The sequence below is a fragment of the Muscardinus avellanarius genome (assembly GCF_963383645.1).
Source record: "Muscardinus avellanarius genome assembly, chromosome: 16".
Classification (NCBI taxonomy): domain Eukaryota; kingdom Metazoa; phylum Chordata; class Mammalia; order Rodentia; family Gliridae; genus Muscardinus; species Muscardinus avellanarius.
The window spans coordinates 34,039,220-34,061,391 of NC_137802.1; positions in this window are offsets into that span (position 1 = coordinate 34,039,220).

Below are 22,172 nucleotides of genomic sequence, written 5' to 3' on the forward strand. Positions count from 1 at the left end.
CCCTGTTTCAAAATAAAGAATAAAAAAATTGGGCTGGGGGTATTACTCGGAGGTCGAATGCCCCTGGGCTCCATTCCCAGTGCCACAAAATAAATAAATAAATCTTTCTTATTTGTTTCTTTATTTTTTGTTACTGAGGAATGAGTCCAGGGATATTCTACCTCCAAGCTACACCTCCAGTCCTATTTTATTTCATTATTTATTTATTATTTATTGTGGTATTAGAGATTGAATCCAAGGGCATTCTGCCTCTGATCTATACCCCAACTCCTATTTTTAACTCTTTATTTTAAAACAAAGTCTCACTAAGTTGCTTGGAGGGCCTCAATAAGTAGCTGAGACTGGCCACGAACCTTCAATTCTCCTGTCTAAGCATTTTTTTTTTTATTATTATTTAGCGGTACTGGGGATGGAACCCAGGGGCATTCTACCTCCAAGTGACACCCCCAGCCCTATAGTCTTTATTTTGAAATCGAGTCTCACTGAGTTGCAAAGGGCCTCACTAAGTAGCTGAGGCTGGCTGCAAACCGCAATTCTAGTGTCTCAGCCTCCGGAATGCTGGGATTATAAGTGTGTGCCACCACACCCAGTTTGTGTTTGTTTGTTTATGATACTGGAGATTGAACCCAGGGTTGTTCTACCTCTGAGTTACACCACCCCAGCCCCCAGCGGAGGCTGTCCTCGAACCGCAATCCTGGGTTTCAGCCTCCCAAATGCTGGGATTACAAGTGTGCGCCACCACACCCGGCTTAGTTTTTTATTTTTTATATTGAAACAGGGTATCACTGAGTTGCAAAGGACCTCACTAAGTAGCTGAGGATCCCCAAACTGCAATCTTCCTGTCTCAGCCTCCCAAATGCTAGGATTACAAGTGTGCACCAAGCCCAAGAGCTTATTTTATTTATTTATTTATTTTTACTTTTTTTGTGTGTGGGTCTGGGGATGGAACCCAGGGACATTCGACCTCCAAGCTACACACCCTGCCCTATTTTTTTATTCCTTTTTTTTTTTTTTTTTTTTTGGTGGTACTGAGGTTGGAACCCATAGGCTTTCTACTTCTGGGCTATACTCCCAGACCCATTTTATTTTTTATTTGAAAACAGGTTCTCACTAAGTTGCTGAAAGCCTCAGTAAGTAGCTGAGGCTGGCTTCGAACCTGTGCGATCCTCCTGTCTCGGCCTCCCAAGCTCAGGTTTACAATGTGCACCACCACGCCCAGCTTATTCTTTATTTTGAAACAGGGTCTCGCTAAGTTGCGGAGGGCTTCACTAAGTATCTGAGGCTGTCCGTGAACCATGATGCTCCTGTCTCAGCCTCCCGAATGCTGGGATTACAAGCGTGCGCCACCACGCCCGGCACTTTCACCAATTTTTGAAATATAATAATCAGAGCTTTCTCAAATCTTCCTAGGCTATTCCCAATACTGGTACACTGGGGATGGAATCCAGAAGCATTCTACCTCTGAGCTATACCCCCAGTCCTATTTTGTAGTCTATTTTGACACAGGTTCTCACTGAGTTGCAAAGGTCCTCACTAAGTAAGTAGTAGCTGAGACTGTCCTCGAACCCAGATCCTCCTGTCTCAGCCTCCCAAATGCTGGGATCACAAGCATGCACCACCATACCAGGCCACTTATTTTATTTTCAAACAGGGCTGTTGAGAGTCTCATTACATTGCTGACGTTGTCCTTGAACCTGGGATCTCTCCCATCTCAGTCTCCCAAATACTGTGATTACAAGTATGAAACACCACACCCAGCTCCCAGAGATTATTTTGAGAGAAAAAAAAAAAAGCCAATAGAATTTGTAGATACAGGGGGAGTGGTGAGTTGGCCCGGGCCACCCTACCCCCTCATGCCATTTTGGCATGGGGCTGTAACTATTTTCTGTATTTCTATTTTCTGTATTTCTATCTTTTTAATAAACTTCTTTAAATCTTAAAAAAAAAAAGAACTTGTAGATACATTAGATTGGGATGTATGATCGAATATTTTAGAATGACTCCAAAGTAGACGGTCTAAGTAACCAGAAGGCTAAAATTGCTACTTACTGTGCCAGTATTGGGAATGGCCTAGGAAGATCTGAGAAAGCTATGATTATTAATATATTCCAAAAATTGGGTGAGGAGCAAATCTGTGAAAGGACTTGGTTTCTGCCTAGAAGCAGGCAATTATTCCAATGTAAATTAACGTAGCTAAAGGTATTTAGCAAGTCTATAGGATAGGGGAACTAGGACTTCCTCATCCTCATTCTAAAGACAGGTTTACATGATAATTGGATAGTCTAGCCAGGATGGGAGGAGGGGTCGACCATGAAAGGAGACACCTTGCCACACCTTGCTGGGGGAGGAACCTAATTACGTACACAAGATGGAGGTCATGGGTATAAAAAGTCGGGCCACGTGTTGTATTTTTGGTGGGGCATTCAATGGAACCAACCCCAAGAATGGCATGGGGCTGTAACTATCTTCTGTATTTCTATCTTTTTAATAAACTTCTTTAAATCTTCAGCAAGAGTCCAGGCTAATATGTATTTACCCTTAGCTTAGGACAAGAACCCGCAGTTTTTCTGTTTTTCTGTTTTTTTTCTGGTTTTTTGGGTTTTGTGGTGGTTTGATGGAAATTGTGTCTGGGACCCTAACAGGGGTCCCCAGGGACAGTTTCCCCAAAACCATAACATTCCCAAACTCTAACACTCACTGAGCTGGGGAAACAATAGAGAGAAAGTTTATGGGTGAAGATTAGAAGCTCAGCTTTGGGCCTGTTTAATCATTCATTTATTTGGGGCTGAAGATTAAACCCAGAGGCATTCTATCCCTTAACTACATCCCTAGCCCTATTTTATTTATATTTTTATTTTTTTATTTTTATTTATTTATTTTTTTGGTGGTACTGGGGTTCCTGGAAGCCCTTCTACCTCCGGGCTACACTCCCAGGCCTATTTTTACATTTCTATTTGGAAACAGGGTCTCCTAAGCCAGCGCGCGCGGCTGGCTTCGAACCTGCGCGATCCTCCTGTCTCTGCCTCCCAAGCGCGGGGATTACAAGCGTGCGCCACCACGCCTGGCTTTATATTTTTATTTTGAAACAGGGTCTCGGTAAGTTGCTGATGCTGACTTTGAACCTACAATCCTATTTCGATCTCTCCTCAAGTACTGGAATTATAGGCTTGCCCCACCATGCCCCGCTGGACCTGTTCCATTTGAGGTGCTTATTAGACATTCAAGTGGAGACGTTGAATATTTCAGTTAGATATTTCATTCTGAAGTTAAAAAGGTCCAGGCTGGTGATATAAATGAAGGAATCATTAGCAAATGGTGGTATTTTAATTAAAGCTGCCTGTCTGAATGAGCTCTTTAAGGGAACCATCCTCTCCCAAGGTAATTGGGATTTCCAACATGAAAAGTTCAGGAAGATCGGAAACTCACAGGAAGACTGAGAAGACAGAGTCAGTGAAGTAGAAAAGCAAAGGGAGAGGGCATGCCAAGGCAAAGAGAAGTGAGGAAAGGCAGAGGGACATAAAGCAGAACTCAAAGAAGTAAGAAGCAGCCTCATCGGAAATGCCTTTTGTACTGACACAATCAAAGGTAGCTACTAAGACAGCTGAAAACTCAAAATCCATTTTTAACCAGCAAGGTAATATTTCCTTCTCTTAATACATGGTAGGAATTCTAAGCAGGTAGGGGAGTCCTCTCAGATAGACTTCAAGAATTTCATTGTTTTTTGTCAGATTTCTTTTTCGCTCTGACCTCTGAGCTGGGCGTAGTGGTACATGCTTGTAATCCCAGTACTTGGAAGTTGAGACAGGAAATTTCAGGTTCCAGAACAGCATTAGCAATGTAGTGAGACCCTTGGCAACTCAGCAAGAATATTCTTTCTTTCTTCCTTTTTTTTTTTTTTTTTTTGTGGTGCCAGGGATTGAATCAGGGACATTCTACCTCAGAGCTACACCCCTAGCCCTTCTTATTTCTTATTTGGAAACAGGATCTCACTAAATTGCAGAGGCTAGCTCCAAACCTGCTTTCCTCTTGTCTCAGACTCCCAAGTACTGGGATTACAGGTATGAGCCACCAGGCCCAGATTAGTCTATTCTCTTTAAATGGAGGTATAACAAATCATTTGAATGTTTGTTAACCATGAGAAAATATAAAGCATGCGAATGTATGGATGAATGATTACCAAAAACTTTGCCTCTTTAAGCTTAGAATGATTTTTGTCTTTATTTAATTTATTTTTATTTGTTTTAAATTTGGTCCCTTTTTAGGATTACTCATATAATAAGTTGATACTATATAACTAGAACTTTTTTTTGTACCAGGGACTGAACCCAGGGGCATTCTACCTCTGAGCTACACCTGTCGGGAAATATGGGGCTAAAGGAAACATGGCTGGACAGAATAGAACAGGGTTTATTTGGGGTAGAGCTTGGAAGAGGGGGCTGACCTGGCAAGACACTACATGAAAATCAGGAGCCACTTCCTTACAGACTAGGGGCTTTTCATGATTAAAGGAAGCGGGGGGGGGGGGTTTACAGAAGTATCCATGTATGCCGCCGGTTGGCGGGAGAAGGACCAGGTCATCTTGAGGCAGGGTAATGGTCAAGAGGTGTCCTCTTTTTTGTGGGTCTCTTTGTTCTGAGTCTCCTCCAGCAAGACCTCCTGGTTAGACCTCAAAGTTCCCACATTCCAGAGGTTTTATTTTGTTTTTATTTTTATTTTTGGTGGTACTGGGATTCCTGGAAGCCCTTCTACCTCCGGGCTATAATCCCAGACCTATTTTTACATTTTTATTTGGAAACAGAGTCTCCTAAGCCAGTGCGCGGGGCTGGCTTCGAACCTGCGTGATCCTCCTGTCTCTGCCTCCCAAGCGCGGGGATTACAAGCGTGCGCCACCACGCCCGGCTCCAGAGGTTTTATATATTGGGGAATGGGGCACAATTTTCACTCCAGCTATTTCCTGCATGAAAATGGGATAGAAGTAGGTGTAGACCTAGGAGCTGTGTTGTAGGCACTGTGAGGATCTTGGATATTCTGTGTGTTTGAGAGGAGGATGGATTGGCCTTTGGTCTACAGGAACCTCATTGACAGAATGGTTAGTGATTTTTTGGATTTGTGACATAATCAGGTTGATTATGCATGGCCCAAAGCATGGAATGAGGAGGAAAATTAGTAAAGAGGTTAGAAAGGGTAGGGACCATGCTATCCAGGAGGAACCATAAGGAACTGAGCTTAAACAGTTTTTGTTGTTGTTTTAGGGGTTTTATTTTGTTTCTGTCTATAAGATTTTAGACAGGACTCAGACCTTCCATAGCGCATTTGCCTCTGATTATGCTGCTTTTTTATTTCCTGGGTATCTAAGATGGTCCTTTCTTTCTTTCTTTTCTTTTTTTTTTCTTTTTTTTGGTGGTACTGGGGGTGGAACCCAGAGGCTTTCTACCTCCGGGCTATACTCCCAGACCCATTTTATATTTTATTTGGAAACAGGGTCTCACTAAGTTGCTGAGAGCCTCACCAAGTAGCTGAGGCTGACTTCGAACCTGTGTGATCCTCCTGTCTCAGCCTCCCAAGCGCAGGGATTACAAGTGTACGCCACCACACTTTAAGATATACGGCTTTAAGATGGTCCTTTCTGATGACTCTTTCTGCAGAGTATATGCTGATGGCTCCCAGTCTCTGGGACCTTCATGATCTCCCTCTTCTGGGGGGTCAGATGACTCACCAGAGTTCCAGATCCTTTATAGGGGTTCTTCCCAGCCCTATTTGACCTTGGAGGACTACCAACAGAGTGTTGTCTGTTTCTCCTTAGTCTTTTATCTCCTGATGGTTCTCTAGGTCATAGTTGTTGAAGACCCAGAAGGTCAGTTTCACCAATCCTTTTAAGCTAAAAGCTATTTTGCAGGTAACGGCTATTACTGAAAAATACTGACTGGGTGTTGCACTTCTGTCAGACACAAAAATGAATATGGTTGGTGTTGGGCATTTGGATCCAGAATTAGCAAAATGGCATTCTGCTCTCTACAGCCGCATGGAAGAAGTCGGAGGGGTAGGTAGGGGAAGTGGCACTGGTCCACTGAAAGATGGCTGACCAGAAATCTCCCAGGCAAGAGAAATCTAATCACCAACTCCCTCCCAGGTTTTAGCACCATTATGTCAGGGACTATGGGGATAAAGGAAACATGACTCTATAGACCAAAATAGGCTTTATTTAGGGTAAAGCCTGAAAGGGGAAACTGACCAGGAAAAAGAGGCCATGACAGTCAGGAGCCCACTTCCCTACAGACTAGGGGCTTTTTGTGGGACAAAGAAGGGAGGTTCAGGAGTAGTCGTGTATGCCTGTGGTTGGAGAGCTAGTGATCATGTCTTCTTGGGGTAGGGTATTGGTCAGGGAGCATTTTTTTCCTTTCACTTATACTTATTTTTCTAAGTGAGTTTGAACCCAGGGGCATTCTACCTCTGAGCTACACCACCAACCCTATTTTTATTTTTTTTTAATTCTTTATTTTAAAACAGGTTATCAGTAAGTTGCAGAGGGCCTCACTAAGTAGCTGAGGCTGGCCTTGAACCTGCAATCTTCTTGTCTTAGCCTCCCAAGTATTGAGTCTACAAGAGTGTGCCACTATGCCCAGCTATCTTATACTTTACAAATCTCTTGCAACTTCTTCAAACCCTCGGCAACTTATTTCACCTTCTGATTTTTCTCATTTTTTTTCTCCTATAACAGTCATTTAGAACAAAAATCTTGCCATTCAAAATTTTACCCACTTAAAAGAATTTTTCTCTATTTATTTACTTATTTTTGCAGTGCTAGGGGTGGAACCCAGGGACACTTTACCTCTGAGCTACACCCCCATCCCTATTTTTTATTCTTTATTTTGAAACAGGTTCTCACTGAGTTGCACATGGCCTCACTAAGTAGCTGAGGCTGTCCTCGAACTTGGGTCCTCCTGTCTCAACCTCCCAAATGCTGTGATTACAAGTGTGTGCCACTACACCTGGCTTAACTTACTTTCTTTCTTTTTTTTCTTTCTTTCTTTCTTTTCTTTACAGTACTGGGGATGGAACCTAGGGGCATTCTACCACCGAGCTACCCTCAGCCCTATTTTTTATTCTTTATTTTGAAAGAGGGCCTCATTGAGTTGCAAAGGGCCTAAGTAGCTGAGGCTGGCCTTAAACCAGGATCCCCCTGCCTCAGCCTCCCAAATGCTGGGACTACAAGCATGCTCCACCACGTCCAGCTTTAACTTTCTTTTATTACAATATCCCCACATGTCTACAAATATCTCCTTTTATTTATTAGGTTTCTTTTTTCTTTGGGGGCTCTAGTGGTATGGCAAATATTTATCAGTCAGTGTGGCCAAAGAGGTGTGGCCAACTTGCTGGCATAGTTGGGATTTTTTTTTTAACGCAAACTTTCTGGTATCAGGATCTGTGAAAGACATACAATTGTAAGCTATGGCGCTGGCAGATTGAGGGCAGGGCTAGGGCAGGAACAGGGAGGCTGTCGTACCTGACAACCCTACAGGAGCCAGGTGGGTGGAGCGGATGGGAATGGAGACCAGGTGGAAGGAGAGGGCAGCGGGCGGGCAGGCCTTGGGGTGTGAAGGGAGCTTAGGAGGAAAGTATGGGAGTGGGCGGGCTGGTGGGGTGGGCAGCACATTGATGGGACGCGAGGTCACTGCTGCTCCCCACAGGGCTTGAGCCCATTGCAGCGCTGAGATATACACGTCTGCTCAGAGCCTAGAGTGGTCCAGGGCACTGAAGTGTTGCTGTCTGCCTTCTTCTTTACCAGAGGTAGAAATGAGGAAAAGGCTTAGGGCCTAGGGGGAGGGGAAGGGTCTGAGCTGCAGGTGCAACTGTAGCTCATGCTGGGCAGGGTCCACCTGGTGAAAGGGCCATACGCTGGCCTTGGCTGGAGCCCCCAGTGGCTTCAGATAGGCCCACAACCTTGGAGTGGGAGGAGAGGTCGGCTGGAGACACAGGATGGAATCCATACTACCAAGGGCTTGGAAGCCCTGCTAGTGTACGGCGAGCAGATGGGGACAGAGCAGGAAAGTCAGCCAGCAAGCAGGAGGGGAGGGGAGGAACCGCACAGCATCCTTTCCCTGAAAGGCAGTGGCAGCAGAGGGCTGAGGGGCTGAACCAGAAAAGTCCTGGAAGGATTACGTTTTCCCTGGGAGGTTCTGCGTTGAGGAGAAGGACTTGGCAGAAAAAGGGATTTTTACAGAGCTGAGAGCAAGAGCGGAGAGGAGAGGAGAGGAATCTCAAAAATGAAGGTTTTTTCCTCTTGTCCTTAGCCATTCTGGGAAATATAAGTCTTGCAGGATTTGGGGGTTGACTGTGCCAATTTTAGGCAGGTCACTGCCTCTAGATATTGAGGCTAGGCTGTTACAGTAAAAATAAATAAACAAATAAAAAATAATAAATAAATAAGGTGTTTTAAACCCGGTGCAGTGGTATGAGCATGCTTGTAATCCCAGTACTTGGAAGGCTGAGACAGGAGGAATTATTACAAAATAAAGAATAAAAAACAGGGCTGGAGATGTAGCTCAGAGGTAGAATGCCCCTGGGTTCAATCCCTAGTACAAAAAAAAAATTTATTTTGAAACAGTCTCACTAAGTTGCAGAGGGCCTCACTAAGTAACTGAGGCTGGCTGCAAACCTGCAATCCTCCTGTTTCAGCCTCCCAAGTACTGGGATGATAAGCGTGTACACCATGTCCAGCTCAAAATTCCTGTGTGTGTTACTGGGGATGGAACCCAACATTCTACCTTCGAGCTACACTTCCAACCCTATTTTGTATTCTTTATTTGGAAACACGGTCTTACTGAATTGCAAAGGGCCTCATTAAGCAGTAGCTGAGACTGTGAGAGAACTGTGATCCTCCTGTCTCAGCCTCCCAAACGCTGGGATTACAAGCATGTGTCACCATGCCAGGCTATTTCTTATTTGTGTGTGTGTGTGTGTGTGTGTGTGTGTGTGTGTGTGTGTGTGTGTGTTACTGGGGGTAGAATCCAGGGGCTTTCTACCTCTGGGCTATACTCCCAGACCTATTTTATATTTTATTGGAAAGAAGGTCTCATTAAGTAGCTGAGGATGGCTTCAAACCTGTACAATCCTCCTGTCTCAGCCTCTCAAGCGTGGGGATTACAAACGTGTGCCACCATGCCCCGGCTGATTATTTATTTTGAAACAGGGTATCACTAAGTTGCAGAGGGCCTTACTAAGTAGCTGAGGCTAGCTCAGAACCTGTGATCCTCCTATCTCAGCCTCCCAAGTACTGAGGTTACAAATGGGTGCCACCATGCCCGGCACAAGAGGGATTTTTGAAACCTGGAAAACTCATGGGCCCAGAAGGCACAAGCAGAAGAGCGGAGGCAACATTCTCCGAGGTCCTCGGTGAAGGGGCGTGGGTCCGGACCCATCAAAACCCTTGCAGATGGATGGGGCCAGAAATAGAAAGGCAGGCATCACTGGGACATTCTAACTCTATACCCTCAGCCTTATCATTATTACTAATAGTGTGTGTGTGTGTGTGTGTGTGTGTGTGTGTGTGTGTGTGTGTTTGCAGATTGAACCCAGGGACATTCTACCTTTGAGCTATATCCTTTTGAGCTATATCCTCAGCCCTGTTTTATTTTTTATTTTGAAACAGGGTCTCACTAAGTTGCTGAGGCTGGTGGCAAACCTTTGTAGGGGTGCTGGAAAGCAGGCTGGAAGAAGCGCTTTCCCCCCAGTATGAGAAGTTAACTAGAGAAGTCTTCTTCCATATTAGGATTAGAAATAAGGTATTAAAATATAGAGTTAAGATATAGAAGTAAGGTAGGATTGGAAATAGAATGAAGATCCATAAGCCCAGCTGCCCAGGTTGCAGGATTCAAGGACGACGGTAGGGGACCCACAAGGTCAAAGCCTCTAATCTCCAGCTTGCCAGCCAAGGTCTTTGTAAATGGGCCCCATCCCCATATCTCTGAGCTAGATCAGCAAACAAGGCCAGGCTAATCTGCTCTCCAGGTAGATTCTTCAGTGCAGAGATAAGCCTGGCCCAGCCAAGGTGGGTGGGAAAGGCAGAGCAGGCTCTGACATGTGTGGATGCATGTTTTAAAATTATTGGTTGTACTTGTTTGTCCTTGTTTCTGATTGGTTGTATTCTAAGGTTGGTGGACTCGAACTTTTGGCGGGTTCTGCTGCGTGAAACCACTCCCTCGTGTGTAACCACTCCCTCCTAGGGTTATAAAATTCAGAGTGTGGAGTGGGGAGGGGTCAAACCTCGACCATTTAGTGTCGAAATTTGACCCCTGGCTAGCCGGGACAGAGCTGCAGCACAATAAACCTCGCTTGCATTTTACATCTCTTGTGAGTCCTTCGATATTTGGGTTGGTGGGCGATTCTCGGACCCTTCACCTTAAATACTCTTGTCTCAACCTCTCAAGTACTGGGTGATAAGTAAAATAAAAAATTAAATGCGAGTAAAATAAAAATAAGTGAGTACGGCGGAGTGTGAAAAACACGAGAGAGGTCCGGTACATGTGGCATGTAAAGTTTTAATGGCACGGCTCTCCCGGGGATCAGGGCGAGGCACCGTGGGGCCCACGCGCCTGTCCGAAGCTTGAGGACGTGGGCTCTCCTTTTCAAGGTATGCATCTCGCGAGATGAGGGTTTACTCGCGGGAATGCCCAATTCTCGCGGGGGTTTCAGCCCCTCCCTTGCCCTGCAGAGGTCATGTGACACAAAGTCACATGAGTGCAGGACCCAACTTAACACTGGGATTACAAGTGTGCACCGCTATGCCTGGCTTTTATTATTTTTTTGTTTGTTTGTTTGTTTGTTTTTGTGGTTCTGGGGATTGAACTCAGAAACATTCCACCTCCAACCTATACCTCCAGACTTATTTTATTTTATTATTATTATTTTTTTTGGTGGTACTGGGGGTGAAACCCAGAGGCTTCCTACCTCCAGGCTATACTCCCAGACCTATTTTATATTTTATTTGGAAACAGGGTCTCACTAAGTTGCTGAGGCTGGCTTTGAACCTGTGCGATCCTCCTGTCTCAGCCTCCCAAGAGCGGGATTACAAGCGTGCGCCACCACGCCTGGCTTTTTTTCTTTATTTTGAAACAGGGTCACACTGAGTTGCAGAGGGCCTCACTAAGTGGCTGAGGGTGGCCGTGACCCTGCAATCCACCTGTCTCAGCCTCCCCAGTACTAGGATTACAAGCGTGTGCCACCACGCCCGGCTTATTTATTTGGAAACAGGGTCTCACTAAGTTGCTGAGGGGCTTTCTCTCTCTCTTTCTCTTTTCTTTTCTTTTCTTTTCTTTTCTTTTCTTTCTTTTTTCTTGTGGTACTGGGAATGGAACCCAGGGGTATTATACTTCCAGCTGTACTCCCAGTCCTATTTTATATTTTATTTGGAAACAAGATCTCACTAAACTGCTGAGAGCCTCACTAAGCTGCTGAGGTTGGCTTTGACCTAGATCCTCCTGTCTCAGCTTCCCAAGTACTGGGATTACAAACATGTGCCACTACACCTAGCTAGACTGTAGCTTTATTTATTTATTTATTTATTATTTATTTATTTATTTATTATTTATTTTTGTGGTACTGGGGTGGAACTCAGGGGCATTCTACCTCTGAGCTACACTCCCAGCCCTATTTTTTATTCTTTAGTTTGAAACTCACTGAGTTGCAAAGAGTTATAACTATATAGCTGAGGTTGTCCTTGAACCTTTGATTCTCCTGTCTCAGGCTCCCAAATGCTGGGAATTCAAGTGTGTGCCACCACGCCCAGCTTACACTGTAGCTTTAAATCTAAAAATTTTATGATGTTTTCCTTCTGACCTAAATCCCTCACCTTCACCCTTAAGGCATGCTTGCCTCCAGACCTAAACTCCTAAGAGGTCTGTTAAGTGCAAGATCCAGTAAATCCTAGAACATTCTACATCCAGCTAATGGGTCCAAATATTTTGTTAACCTACAGAATGTAACGTGTGTGTGTGTGTGTGTGTGTGTGTGTGTGTGTGTGTGTTACTGGAGATTGAACCCAGAGGCATTCTATCTCTGAACTACCCACTGTCAAGAATTTAGTCTTGCTAAATTCTTGAAGGTCTTGCTAAATTGCTGAGGTTGACCTCAAACCTGTGATCCTCCTGTCTCCGCCTCCCAAGAACTGGGATTACGGATGTCCACTGCTGTGCCTGGCTAGTCCTTGCTCAAGTTTAATAAACTCAGCTGAGCTTGATGGCACACACTTAAAATTCCAGCACTGGGGAGGCTGAGACAGGAGGATTGCTGATTTAAAGCCAGCCTTGGCAACTATGCGAGGCCCTCCAAACTTAGTAAGACCCTGTTTCCAAAGAAGAAATAAAATCAGGCTGGGGAGTAAATTTGGAGGTAGAATTCCTCTGGGTCCAATCCCCAGTACCAGTTGGCTGTGATGGCACACGCTTGTAATCCCAGCATTCGGGAGGCTGAAACAGTAGTGAGGAGGTAGAAAGGAAATAGGTAGATACGGAAAAGGCCTGGGTAGAAAAAAGTTAATTTCCTGAGTTTCCTGAGGGGCACAAATTTCTGAAATTCCAAAGGCTCAGAGATAAAAAGGACCAGAACTTCACAAAAGCCATCTGTTTGCTAATCAACAAACCCACCAAGCAAGTCTGGCATTCCTGAAAGGAGATTCTTCAAAGGACTTGCAAATACCCTATGCAAATTCTGAGAGCTGCTTCCCAGAATTCCCAAAGTCACCCTAACCAAAAGAGGACTTGAAAGCGGTGGGCAGTAGCCCTTGGGGATCAGCAATTGGGGCTTTTCCCTCTCGGGACCCCATCCCCTTTTGGGGAGCTGTTTTCTCTCTCGCAGGTCGTGTTGGTCCTGAGAGAAGGCAGAGTGCATCTGAAGACACGTGGTTCAGGCTACTCTCGAGTAGTGACCTGAAGGCCTCTGCTGCACATCAAGGCTGACCAGGGCCCCTAGGGGTGATCTGCACCTCTTTTCTGGCAGATCGCATGGACTCTGGGAGAAAGTAGTTTGTAATTGACGGCACTTGGCTCGGGCGACACTCGAGTAGTGACGTGAAGGCAGCTACTGGACAACAGAGACCTGACAGCCCCTTTGGGGTGGTCAGCCACTTTTTTCTATTCTCTTCTGGCAGATCACGTGGACTCTGGAAGAAAGCAGCCTGCACCTGAAGGCAATTCGGCTTGGGCTACTCTCAAATATTGTCCTGAAGGTGGCTGCTGGACCCAGAGTTCCAGCCCCTTTGGGGGTGTTCAGCCACCTTTCCCCATTCCCTGCTGCTTCCAATAAACCTTTTACTCCCCTTCCTGAGGTCTGCGGGTGTCATTCTTTGCTCACCGTAGACAAGAACCGGGTAAGGAAATGTCAAGTTCCTTCTTAGGGAACTCCGTTTCATCTCGAGGAAATGCTGGGTTTCCTCAAGAAACCCCCGTTTCAGTAGGATCATGGTTCGAGGACAGCGCCAGCTACCTAGTGAGCTTTTTGTACCTTTGTAACTCAGTGAGACCCTGTTTCAAAATAAAGACTAGGCCAGGCGTGGTGGCGCACGCTTGTAATCTCTGCGCTTGGGAGGCTGAGACAGGAGGATCGCACACGTTCGAAGCCAGCCTCAGCTACTTAGTGAGGCTCTCAGCAATTTAGGGAGACCCTGTTTCCAAATAAAATATAAAAAAAGGTCTGGGAGCATAGCCCAGAGGTAGAAAGCCTCTGGGTTGCACCCCCAGTACCACCAAAAATAAATAAATAAATAAACTAATAAATAAATAAATAAATAAATAAATATAAAAGACTAGCTGGGCGTGGTGGCGCACACTTGTAATCCCCATGCTTGGGAGGCTGAGACAAGAGGATCATACAAGTTCAAAGCCAGCCTCAGCTACTTAGTGAGACCCTGTTCCCAAGTAAAATATAAAAATAGGTCTGGAGCCGGGTGTGGTGGCACATGATTTGTAATCCCAGCATTCAGGATGCTGAGATCAGAGGATCGCGGTTCACGAACAGCCTCAGCTACTACTTAGTGAGGCCCTCTGCAACTTAGTGAGACCCTGTTTCAAAATAAAGAATAAAAAATAGGGCAGGGGGTGTAGCTCGGAAGTCGAATGCCCCTGGGTTCCATCCCTAGACACACACACACACACACACACACACACACACACACACACACAAAATAGGTCTGGGAGTATAGCCTGGAGTTAGAAAGCCTCTGGGTTCCACTCCTAGTACCACCAAAAAATAAATGAAATAATAATAATAATGATAATAACAACAACAATAACTAAAAAAATAGGCTGGGGTGTAGCTTGGAAGTAGAATGTCCCTGAATTCCCCCAGTACCCCCCCAAAAAAATCTCCAGTACCAAAAGAAATTTTTTTTTTTTTTTTTTGCGGGTCTGGGTATGGAACTCAGGGGCATTCGACCTCTTAGATACACCCCCTGCCCTATATTTTATTCTTTATTTTGAAACAGGGCCTCACTAAGTAGATGAGGCTGGCCGTGAATGGCGATCCTCCAGTCTTAGCCTCCCACCCCAATGCTGGGATTACAAGTGTGCACCACCACGCCTGGCTCCAAAAGAAATTTATACTCATAATAATTCACTTATTCAAAAAACATTTGTTGAGTCACCATTTTGTATAAGAAATTGGATGAGCCTGTTTGCTCCAAAAAATCCTTCCAGCACTGGGGTTGGTGGTGCACGCTTGTAATCCCAGTACTTGAGAGGCTGAGACAGAAGGATTGCAGGTTCCTGGCCAGCTACTTAGTGAGGCTCTCCACAATTTAGTGAGACTCTGTTTCATAACAAAGGATAAAAAATAGGGTTGGAGTTGTAGCTCGAAGGCAGAATGCCCCTGGGTTCAATCCCCAGCACCACCAAAAAAAAATTAATAATAATAATAATCCTCCCAAGTTGACACTATTATCAGTACAGTAAAATCAGTTAAAAATTTTTAGTTTAGCCAGGCATGGTGGTGCACACTTGTAATACCAGCACTTGGGAGACTGAGACAGGAGGATTGTACAGGCTCAAAGCCAGCCTCAGCTACTTAGGCTCTAAGAAACTTAGTGACGCCCTGTTTCCAAATAAAATATAAAATAGGTCTGGGAGTATAGTCCGGAAGTACAAAAGCTCCTGGGTTCCACCCCCAGTAACACACACACACACACACACACACACACGCTCTGGGGGAGAGGGCACCAAGTATAGTTTAAATATATACCATTTATGTTCAATAAAAATGTGTTTAAAAAAAGAAAGCTCGCCGGGCGTGGTGGCACACACTTGTAATCCCCGCACTTGGGAGGCGGAGACAGAAGGATGGCTCAGGTTCGAAGCCAGCTTCGCTGGCTTAAGAGACCCTGTTTCCAAATAAAATATAAACTAGGTCTGGGAGTATAGCCCGGAGGCAGAAGGGTTTCATCTCCAGTACCACCAAAAAAATAATAATAAATAAATAAATAAATAAATAATAATAATAATGAAATAACTAACTAAATAAATAAGGGCTAGAGGTGAAGCTTAGAGATAGAAGGTCCCTGATTCAATCCTTGTATCACAAAACAATAAATAAATAATACTCCATTTATCAAATTGATCAGTTTCTTAAAGACTGGATTGTGCTAATCCAATTCCAATTTTTAAAAAACATATGAAGTTAAGAGAGACCATATTTACCCTCTACCCTACAGGACCCAGCCTCGCTAGGAAGTCAGGCAAATACAGGAAACAACTGCTCTTAGACACTGGGCAGCAGCAGAGCGGAAGTGAGTGAGGAGAAGGGGAGCCAGCAAGGAGAGGTGTGCAGCTGCCGGCTCTCTCCCAGAGGCACATTCTGGATCATAAATGAGTCCAGCCCAGTCTCCTTGCGTGGAGGACACAGAGGTGGAGTTCGCCGAGCCTGAGGCAGCAGGAAGTTGCTACACAGAATTCCAGAAAGAAAGGAGGTATGCAAAAAGAGGTCCAGAAATCTTTGTCCAATTTCAACCTTTGGGCTGGGATTGTGGTTCAGTGGTAGAACACTTGCCTAATATGTAAGAGGCCCTGGGTTCAATTCCCAGCACCAAATTAAAAAGGTGTATGTTGGCTTGATGGGGGGAGAACACAAAGGTGCACACCTGTAATCCCAGTACTTGGGAGGCAGAGAAAGGAGGATTACAGTTCGGAGGCCAGCCTCAACAATTTAGTAAACCACTCTGCAAGTTAATGAAACTTTGTCTTAAAATAGGGCTGGGAGTGTAGCTCCAAGGTAGAATGCCCCTGAGATCAATCCCGAGTCACACACATAGACAAACACATACACATACACACACACACACACGCACAAGCAGGGGCAGGGGAGCAGTGGGGTATGCTTGTAATCCCATCACTTGGGAGGCTGAGACAGGAGGATCATAGGTTCAAGGCCAGCCTCAGCAACTCAGCAAAACCCTGTTTCAAAATAAAAAACACAAAGGGGTGGAGGTATGGTGTGGAGATAGAATGCCCCTAGGTTCAATCCCCAGTACCAAAAAATAAAAGAGTTTTTGCTCTGTGTGTGTGTGTGTGTGTGTGTGTGTGTGTGTGTGATTTTTTTTTTTTTTTTTTTGGTACTGATGGTGGAACCTAGGGGCTCTCTACCTCCAGGCTATACTCACAGACCTATTTTATATTTTATTTGGAAACAGGGTCTCACTAAGTTGCTGAGAGCCTCACTAAGTAGCTGAGGCTGGCTCTGAACCTGTGCGATCCTCCTGTCTCTGCCTCCTAAGCGCTGGGATTACAAGCGTGCTCTGCTACACCTGGCTGTGTGTAGAATCTTTATTCCCAGGGGGACATTCTACCTCTGAGCTCAACCCCCAGCCCTATTTTATTCTTTGATTTGGAAACAGGGTCTCACTCAGTTGCTGAGGCTGGACATGAACCTGAGATCCTCCTGTCCCAGCCTTCCAAGTGCTGGGGTTACAGGCATGCCCCATCGTATGCTCTACCATGCCTGGCTTGTTTTTTTGCTTGTTTGTTTTATTTTTGCTTTTTGGCAACGTTGAGGATTGAACCCAGGGCCTCACACATGCCAGACAGGTGCTCTACCACTGAGTGACATCCCCAGACCTCTTTGCTGTATAATAGTGTGGACGTATGTGGAGTTAAGTTTCAGGCGGCTGAGAAAAGAGCAAAGAGATGTAAGTAAACAATTCCCAAAACTCACAGAGATCTGGAAAATACTCAAATCTGACCAATTAGAGTAGAAATACCACAATGACCACTCAAGGCACTCATGAGAAACCTCGGAAGAATCAAACCTTGTCTAAAATCGTCCTAGTATAATCCAGACCTGCTTGACAAAGCTGAAAAGCAAGCTTCAGAAGCACCAAACTCATCTGAAAGTCGGCTATGTGGCAAAACAAAGACCTACGCTCTGTTTTAAAAAATATTTTTTGAGCTGGGAATGGTGGCGCACGCTTGTAATCCCCACGCTTAGGAGGCTGAGAAGGGAGGATCGCGGTTCGCAGACAGCCTCAGCTCCTTAGTGAGGCCCTCCGCAACTTAGTGAGACCCTGTTTCAAAATAAAGAATAAAAAATAGGGCTGGGAGCTGGGCGTGGTGGTGCACGCTTGTAATTCCCGGCTTGGGAGGTGGAGACAGGAGGATCCCACAGGAAGCCAGCCTTGCTGGTTTAAGAGACCCTGTTTCCAAATAAAAAATATAAAAAATTAGGTCTGGGAGTGTAGCCCAGAGGTAGAAAGGTTCCATCCCCAGTACCACACACACACACACACACACACACACACACACGCGCGCGCGCGCGCGCACACACACACACACACACACACATTGGTGCTGGGAATTGAACCTGGGGGGATGCTACCTCCAAAATTGACCCTCAGTCCCCCCTCTTTTTGTGTATGGTATTGGGGATGGAACCCAGGGCCATTTTACCTCCAAGCTACACTCCAGCCCTATTTTTTTTATTCTTTATTTTGAAACAGGGTCTCACTGAGTTGCAAAGAGCCTCACTAAGTAGTAGCCTAGGCTATCTGCGAACCATGATCCTCCTGTCTCATCCTCCAAAATACTGGAATTAAAAGACTGCGCCATCACGCCCAGCTACCCTCACCCCTTTTTAGTTTTTTAGTTTTTTTTTTTTTAACAGGATTATTAGGTTGCTAGGAGTCTTGCTAAGCTGCTGAAACTACCCTCAAACCTGTGATCCTCCTATCTCGGCCTCCAAGTACTAGGACTACAGGCCACAATGCCCTGCTGACCGACACTCTTATTTTTATTTTTTTTGGTGGGTCTGGAGTTGGAACCCAGGAGCATTCTACCTTCCCTACACCCCCTGCCCTATTTTTGTTATTCTTTATTTTGAATCCAGGTCTCGCTGGGTTGTAGAGGGCCTTGTCAGCGAGCCGGTCAAATGCTGGGATTACAAGCACCGCGCCACCACGCCCAGCTTAGGAATTAGTTTTAAGCTATTGAATTTAAAATACTTTGTCACCTATCAGTAGGTAGTTAACTAATGCAAGAGTCTAACAAATACTGATAAAGCTGGGTGTGGTGCCCATGGCTATAATCCCAGTGACTCAGGAGGCTAAGGCAGGGAGATATCAAGTTTGAGGCCAGACTCAAAGAAAAATATAAAAAACAAAGCTGGGCGTGGTGGTGCACACTTGTAATCCCAGCGCTTGGGAGGCTGAGACGGGAGTATCATACAGGTTCGAAGCCAGCCTCAGCTACCTCAGTGAGGCTCTCAGCAATTTAGTGAGACCCTGTTTCCCAATAAAATATGAAAGAGGTCTGGGAGTGTACCTCAGAGATAGAAAGCCCCTGGGTTCCACCCCCAGTACCCCCCCACACACACACACAATAAAAGCCAGGCATGGTGACATGTTTATAATCCCAGTACTTGGGAGGCTCAAACAGGAGGATCTCAGGTTCACGGCCAGCCTCAGCAATTTACGCCCTCTGCAACTTAATGAGACCCTCTTTCAAAATAAAAAATAAAAATAGGGCTGGGGGTGTAGCTCAGTGTAGAAGCCCCTGGGTTCAATTTCTAGTACTGTAAACAAAGCCTTAGGGCTCAGTGGTAGAGCACCTGTCTAGCATGCCCAAGGCCCTGGGTTTGATTCCCAGAATCCCAAAACAACCAACCACCAAAAAGTAAAAAAACTGAAAAAATATCCCATGAAACAAATATACTTGCCTTTATAGTATTAAAGTTAATAGTATTAATAGTTATTTCCTTTTATATAGAAAAGACTTTCCTCCAGGCTATATGATACTCTTGATCCCTATTAAGGATTTCCCCTATTCTAGCATTAAGAGAACCTCGGAAACTAAATTAGTGATCTGTATATTTCTCGGTCAACAGCTATCCTTCTTCCATGTTTTCCAATCTATTGGAGTATAAATTTTCAAAAATAGTGTCTGATAATCCTTCGAATTTCCCCACTGTCTGTGGTGATGTCTCCTTTTTCATTGAGTTTTTCTTTTGGTTAGGTTGGCCAGGGGTTTGACAATCCTATTAATCTTTTCAAAGAACCAGCTTTTTGTTTTGTTGATTCTTTGAATTTTTTTTGTTGTTGTTGTTCTCTATTTCATTGATTTCTGCTCTGAATTTAATAATTTCCTGCCTTCTGCTGGCTTTGGGATTATACTGTTGCAGCCTTTCTAGGTCCTTGAGATGTGTCATTAGGTTGTTTTCTTGGTGATTCTCTGTTCTTATGTGGGGACTCAATGCTATAAACTTTCCTCAACACTGCCTTCGAAGTGTCGCAAAGATTTTGGTAAGTAGTTTCTCTATTTTCATTTATTTCCAGAAATTTCTTTATTTCTCCCCTAATTTCCTATCTTACCCACCCATTCATCATTCAATAGTGTATCATTCAATCTCCATGTATTTAAGTAGTTTCTTTTGAGTTTCCTGTTGTTGATTTCTACTTTCATCCTATGATGGTCTGAAAAGATGCAGGGAATTATATTACATCTTTTGAATTTGCTGGTGCTTGCTTTTTTTTTTTTGGTGGTACTGGGTATGGAACCCAGAGGCTTTCTACCTCCGGGCTATACTCCTAGACCTTTTTTTTTTTTTTTTTTTTTTTTGGAAACAGGGTCTCACTGAGTTGCTGAGAGCCTCACTAAGTAGCTGAGGCTGGCTTTGAACCCGTGCAATCCTCCTGTTTCAGCCTCCCAAGCACAGGGATTACAAGCGTGCGCCACCACGCCCGGCTGCTGGTGCTTGCTTTTGTGCCCCAGGATGTGATCTATTTTTGAGAAGGTTCCATGGGCTGCTGAAAAAAAAAATTGTATTCTGTTGTTCCTGATTGAAATATTCTGTTTATGTCTATTAGGTCCATTTGGTTTATAATTTTCTTTAGTTCTGAAGAGTCTTTACTCATCTTTTGCCTTGAAGATTGATCCAGTGGTGTGAGAGGTGTGTTGAAGTCTCCCCATATTATTGTATTTGGGTCTATTTGAGATCTGATGTCCAGGAGGGTTTGTTTTACAAATGTGGCTGCCCCCACATTTGGGGCATAAACATTTACTATCATTATATCTTGTTGGTGGGTTGTTCCTCTTAATAAAAGGAAGTGCCCGGCTTTGTCTCTTCTGATGTGTTTTAGTTTAAAGTCTGTTTTGTTGGATATCAGCGTTGCTACCCCTTCCCATTTTTGGTCTCATTGGCATGATATATCTTTTTCCATCCTTTCACCTTCAACCTGTGAATATCTTTGACTGTAAGATGAGTTTCTTGCAAATAGCATATATTTGGATTGTGTTTTTTAATCCACATTGCCAGTCTATGTCTTTTGATTGGTGACATTCAGTTATTATTGAAATACAATTTCTGTTTCCTGTCATTTTGTGTCCTAATTTCTGTTTGGTATAAAATTATTTCTTCTTGCCGGGCGTGGTGGCGCACGCTTGTAATCCCCGCACTTGGGAGGCAGAGACAGGAGGATCGCGCAGGTTCGAAGCCAGCCGCGCTGGCTTAGGAGACCCTGTTTCCAAAAATAAAATAGGTCTGGGAGTGTAGCCCGAAGATAGATGGGCTTCCAGGAACCCCAGTACCACCAAAAAGAAAAAAAAAAATTATTTCTTCTTTACTTAATTCCCTGTTGATTAACTTCATCTCTTCTCTGGTTCTGTAACTTGCTTCTTTTTTCTTCTTTATGGTTTATTTCTTTAAGTATTTTCTCTAGTGTTGGCTTTGAATTCATGAATTTTTTGAGATTCTGCTTATCTTGAAACACTTTTGTTTCTCCATCAATTTTGAATAATAATTTTGTTAGATATAGCAATTTTGGTTGGAAGTTGTTTTCTTCCAGGGTCTGGATCATATCATACCAGCCTCTCCTGGCATTGAGAATGGCTTTTTCTGGGATCAGATTGCCGGATGTACCTCTGTCTCTCCTTTTTTTTTTTTTTTTTTCTGGGGCTAGGGATGGAACCCAGGGGCATTTGACTTCCGAACTATAACCCCTGCCCTATTTTTTTTTTTTTTTTGTGGTACTAGGGTACTAGGGGTAGAACCCAGGGGATTTCTACCTCCAGGCTATACTCCCAGACCTTTTTTATATTTTATTTGGAAACAGGGTCTCACTAAGTTGCTGAGAGCCTCACTAAGTAGCTGAGCCTGGCTTCGAACCTGTGTGATCCTCCTGTCTCAGCCTCCCAAGTGTGGGGATTACAAGCATGCGGCACCACATCCAGCTCCCCCTGCCCTATTTTTTCTTCTTAATTTTGAAACAGGGTCACACTAAGTTGCAGAGAGCCTCACTAAGTAACTGAGGCTGGCCACGAACCGCAATCCTCCAGTCTCAGCCTTCCAAAAGCTAGGATTACAAGTGTGCGCCACCACACCCGGCTTCCTTTTTGGTTTTTTCCCCAGTGCTAGGGATTGAATCCAGGGCCTTGCACATGGTAAGCAAGTGCTCTGCCACTGACTGCATCCCTAGGAGCTCACATCTCCTTTACAGACTAAAGAACCTAGAAGAAAAGATGCTATTGTTTACCAATTCCTAGAAATTGCTCAATGAAGATTCCTTGAATCATGCAGCAAAAATAAACCCTGTAATTATTTTCCCTTCCACAAAAACATAAGGATTTGTGGGCTCTCTGAGTCAGACCAAAGGTCACATAACTAAGATTTTAGTTTTTTTCCCCTCAGTACTGGTGATTGAATTC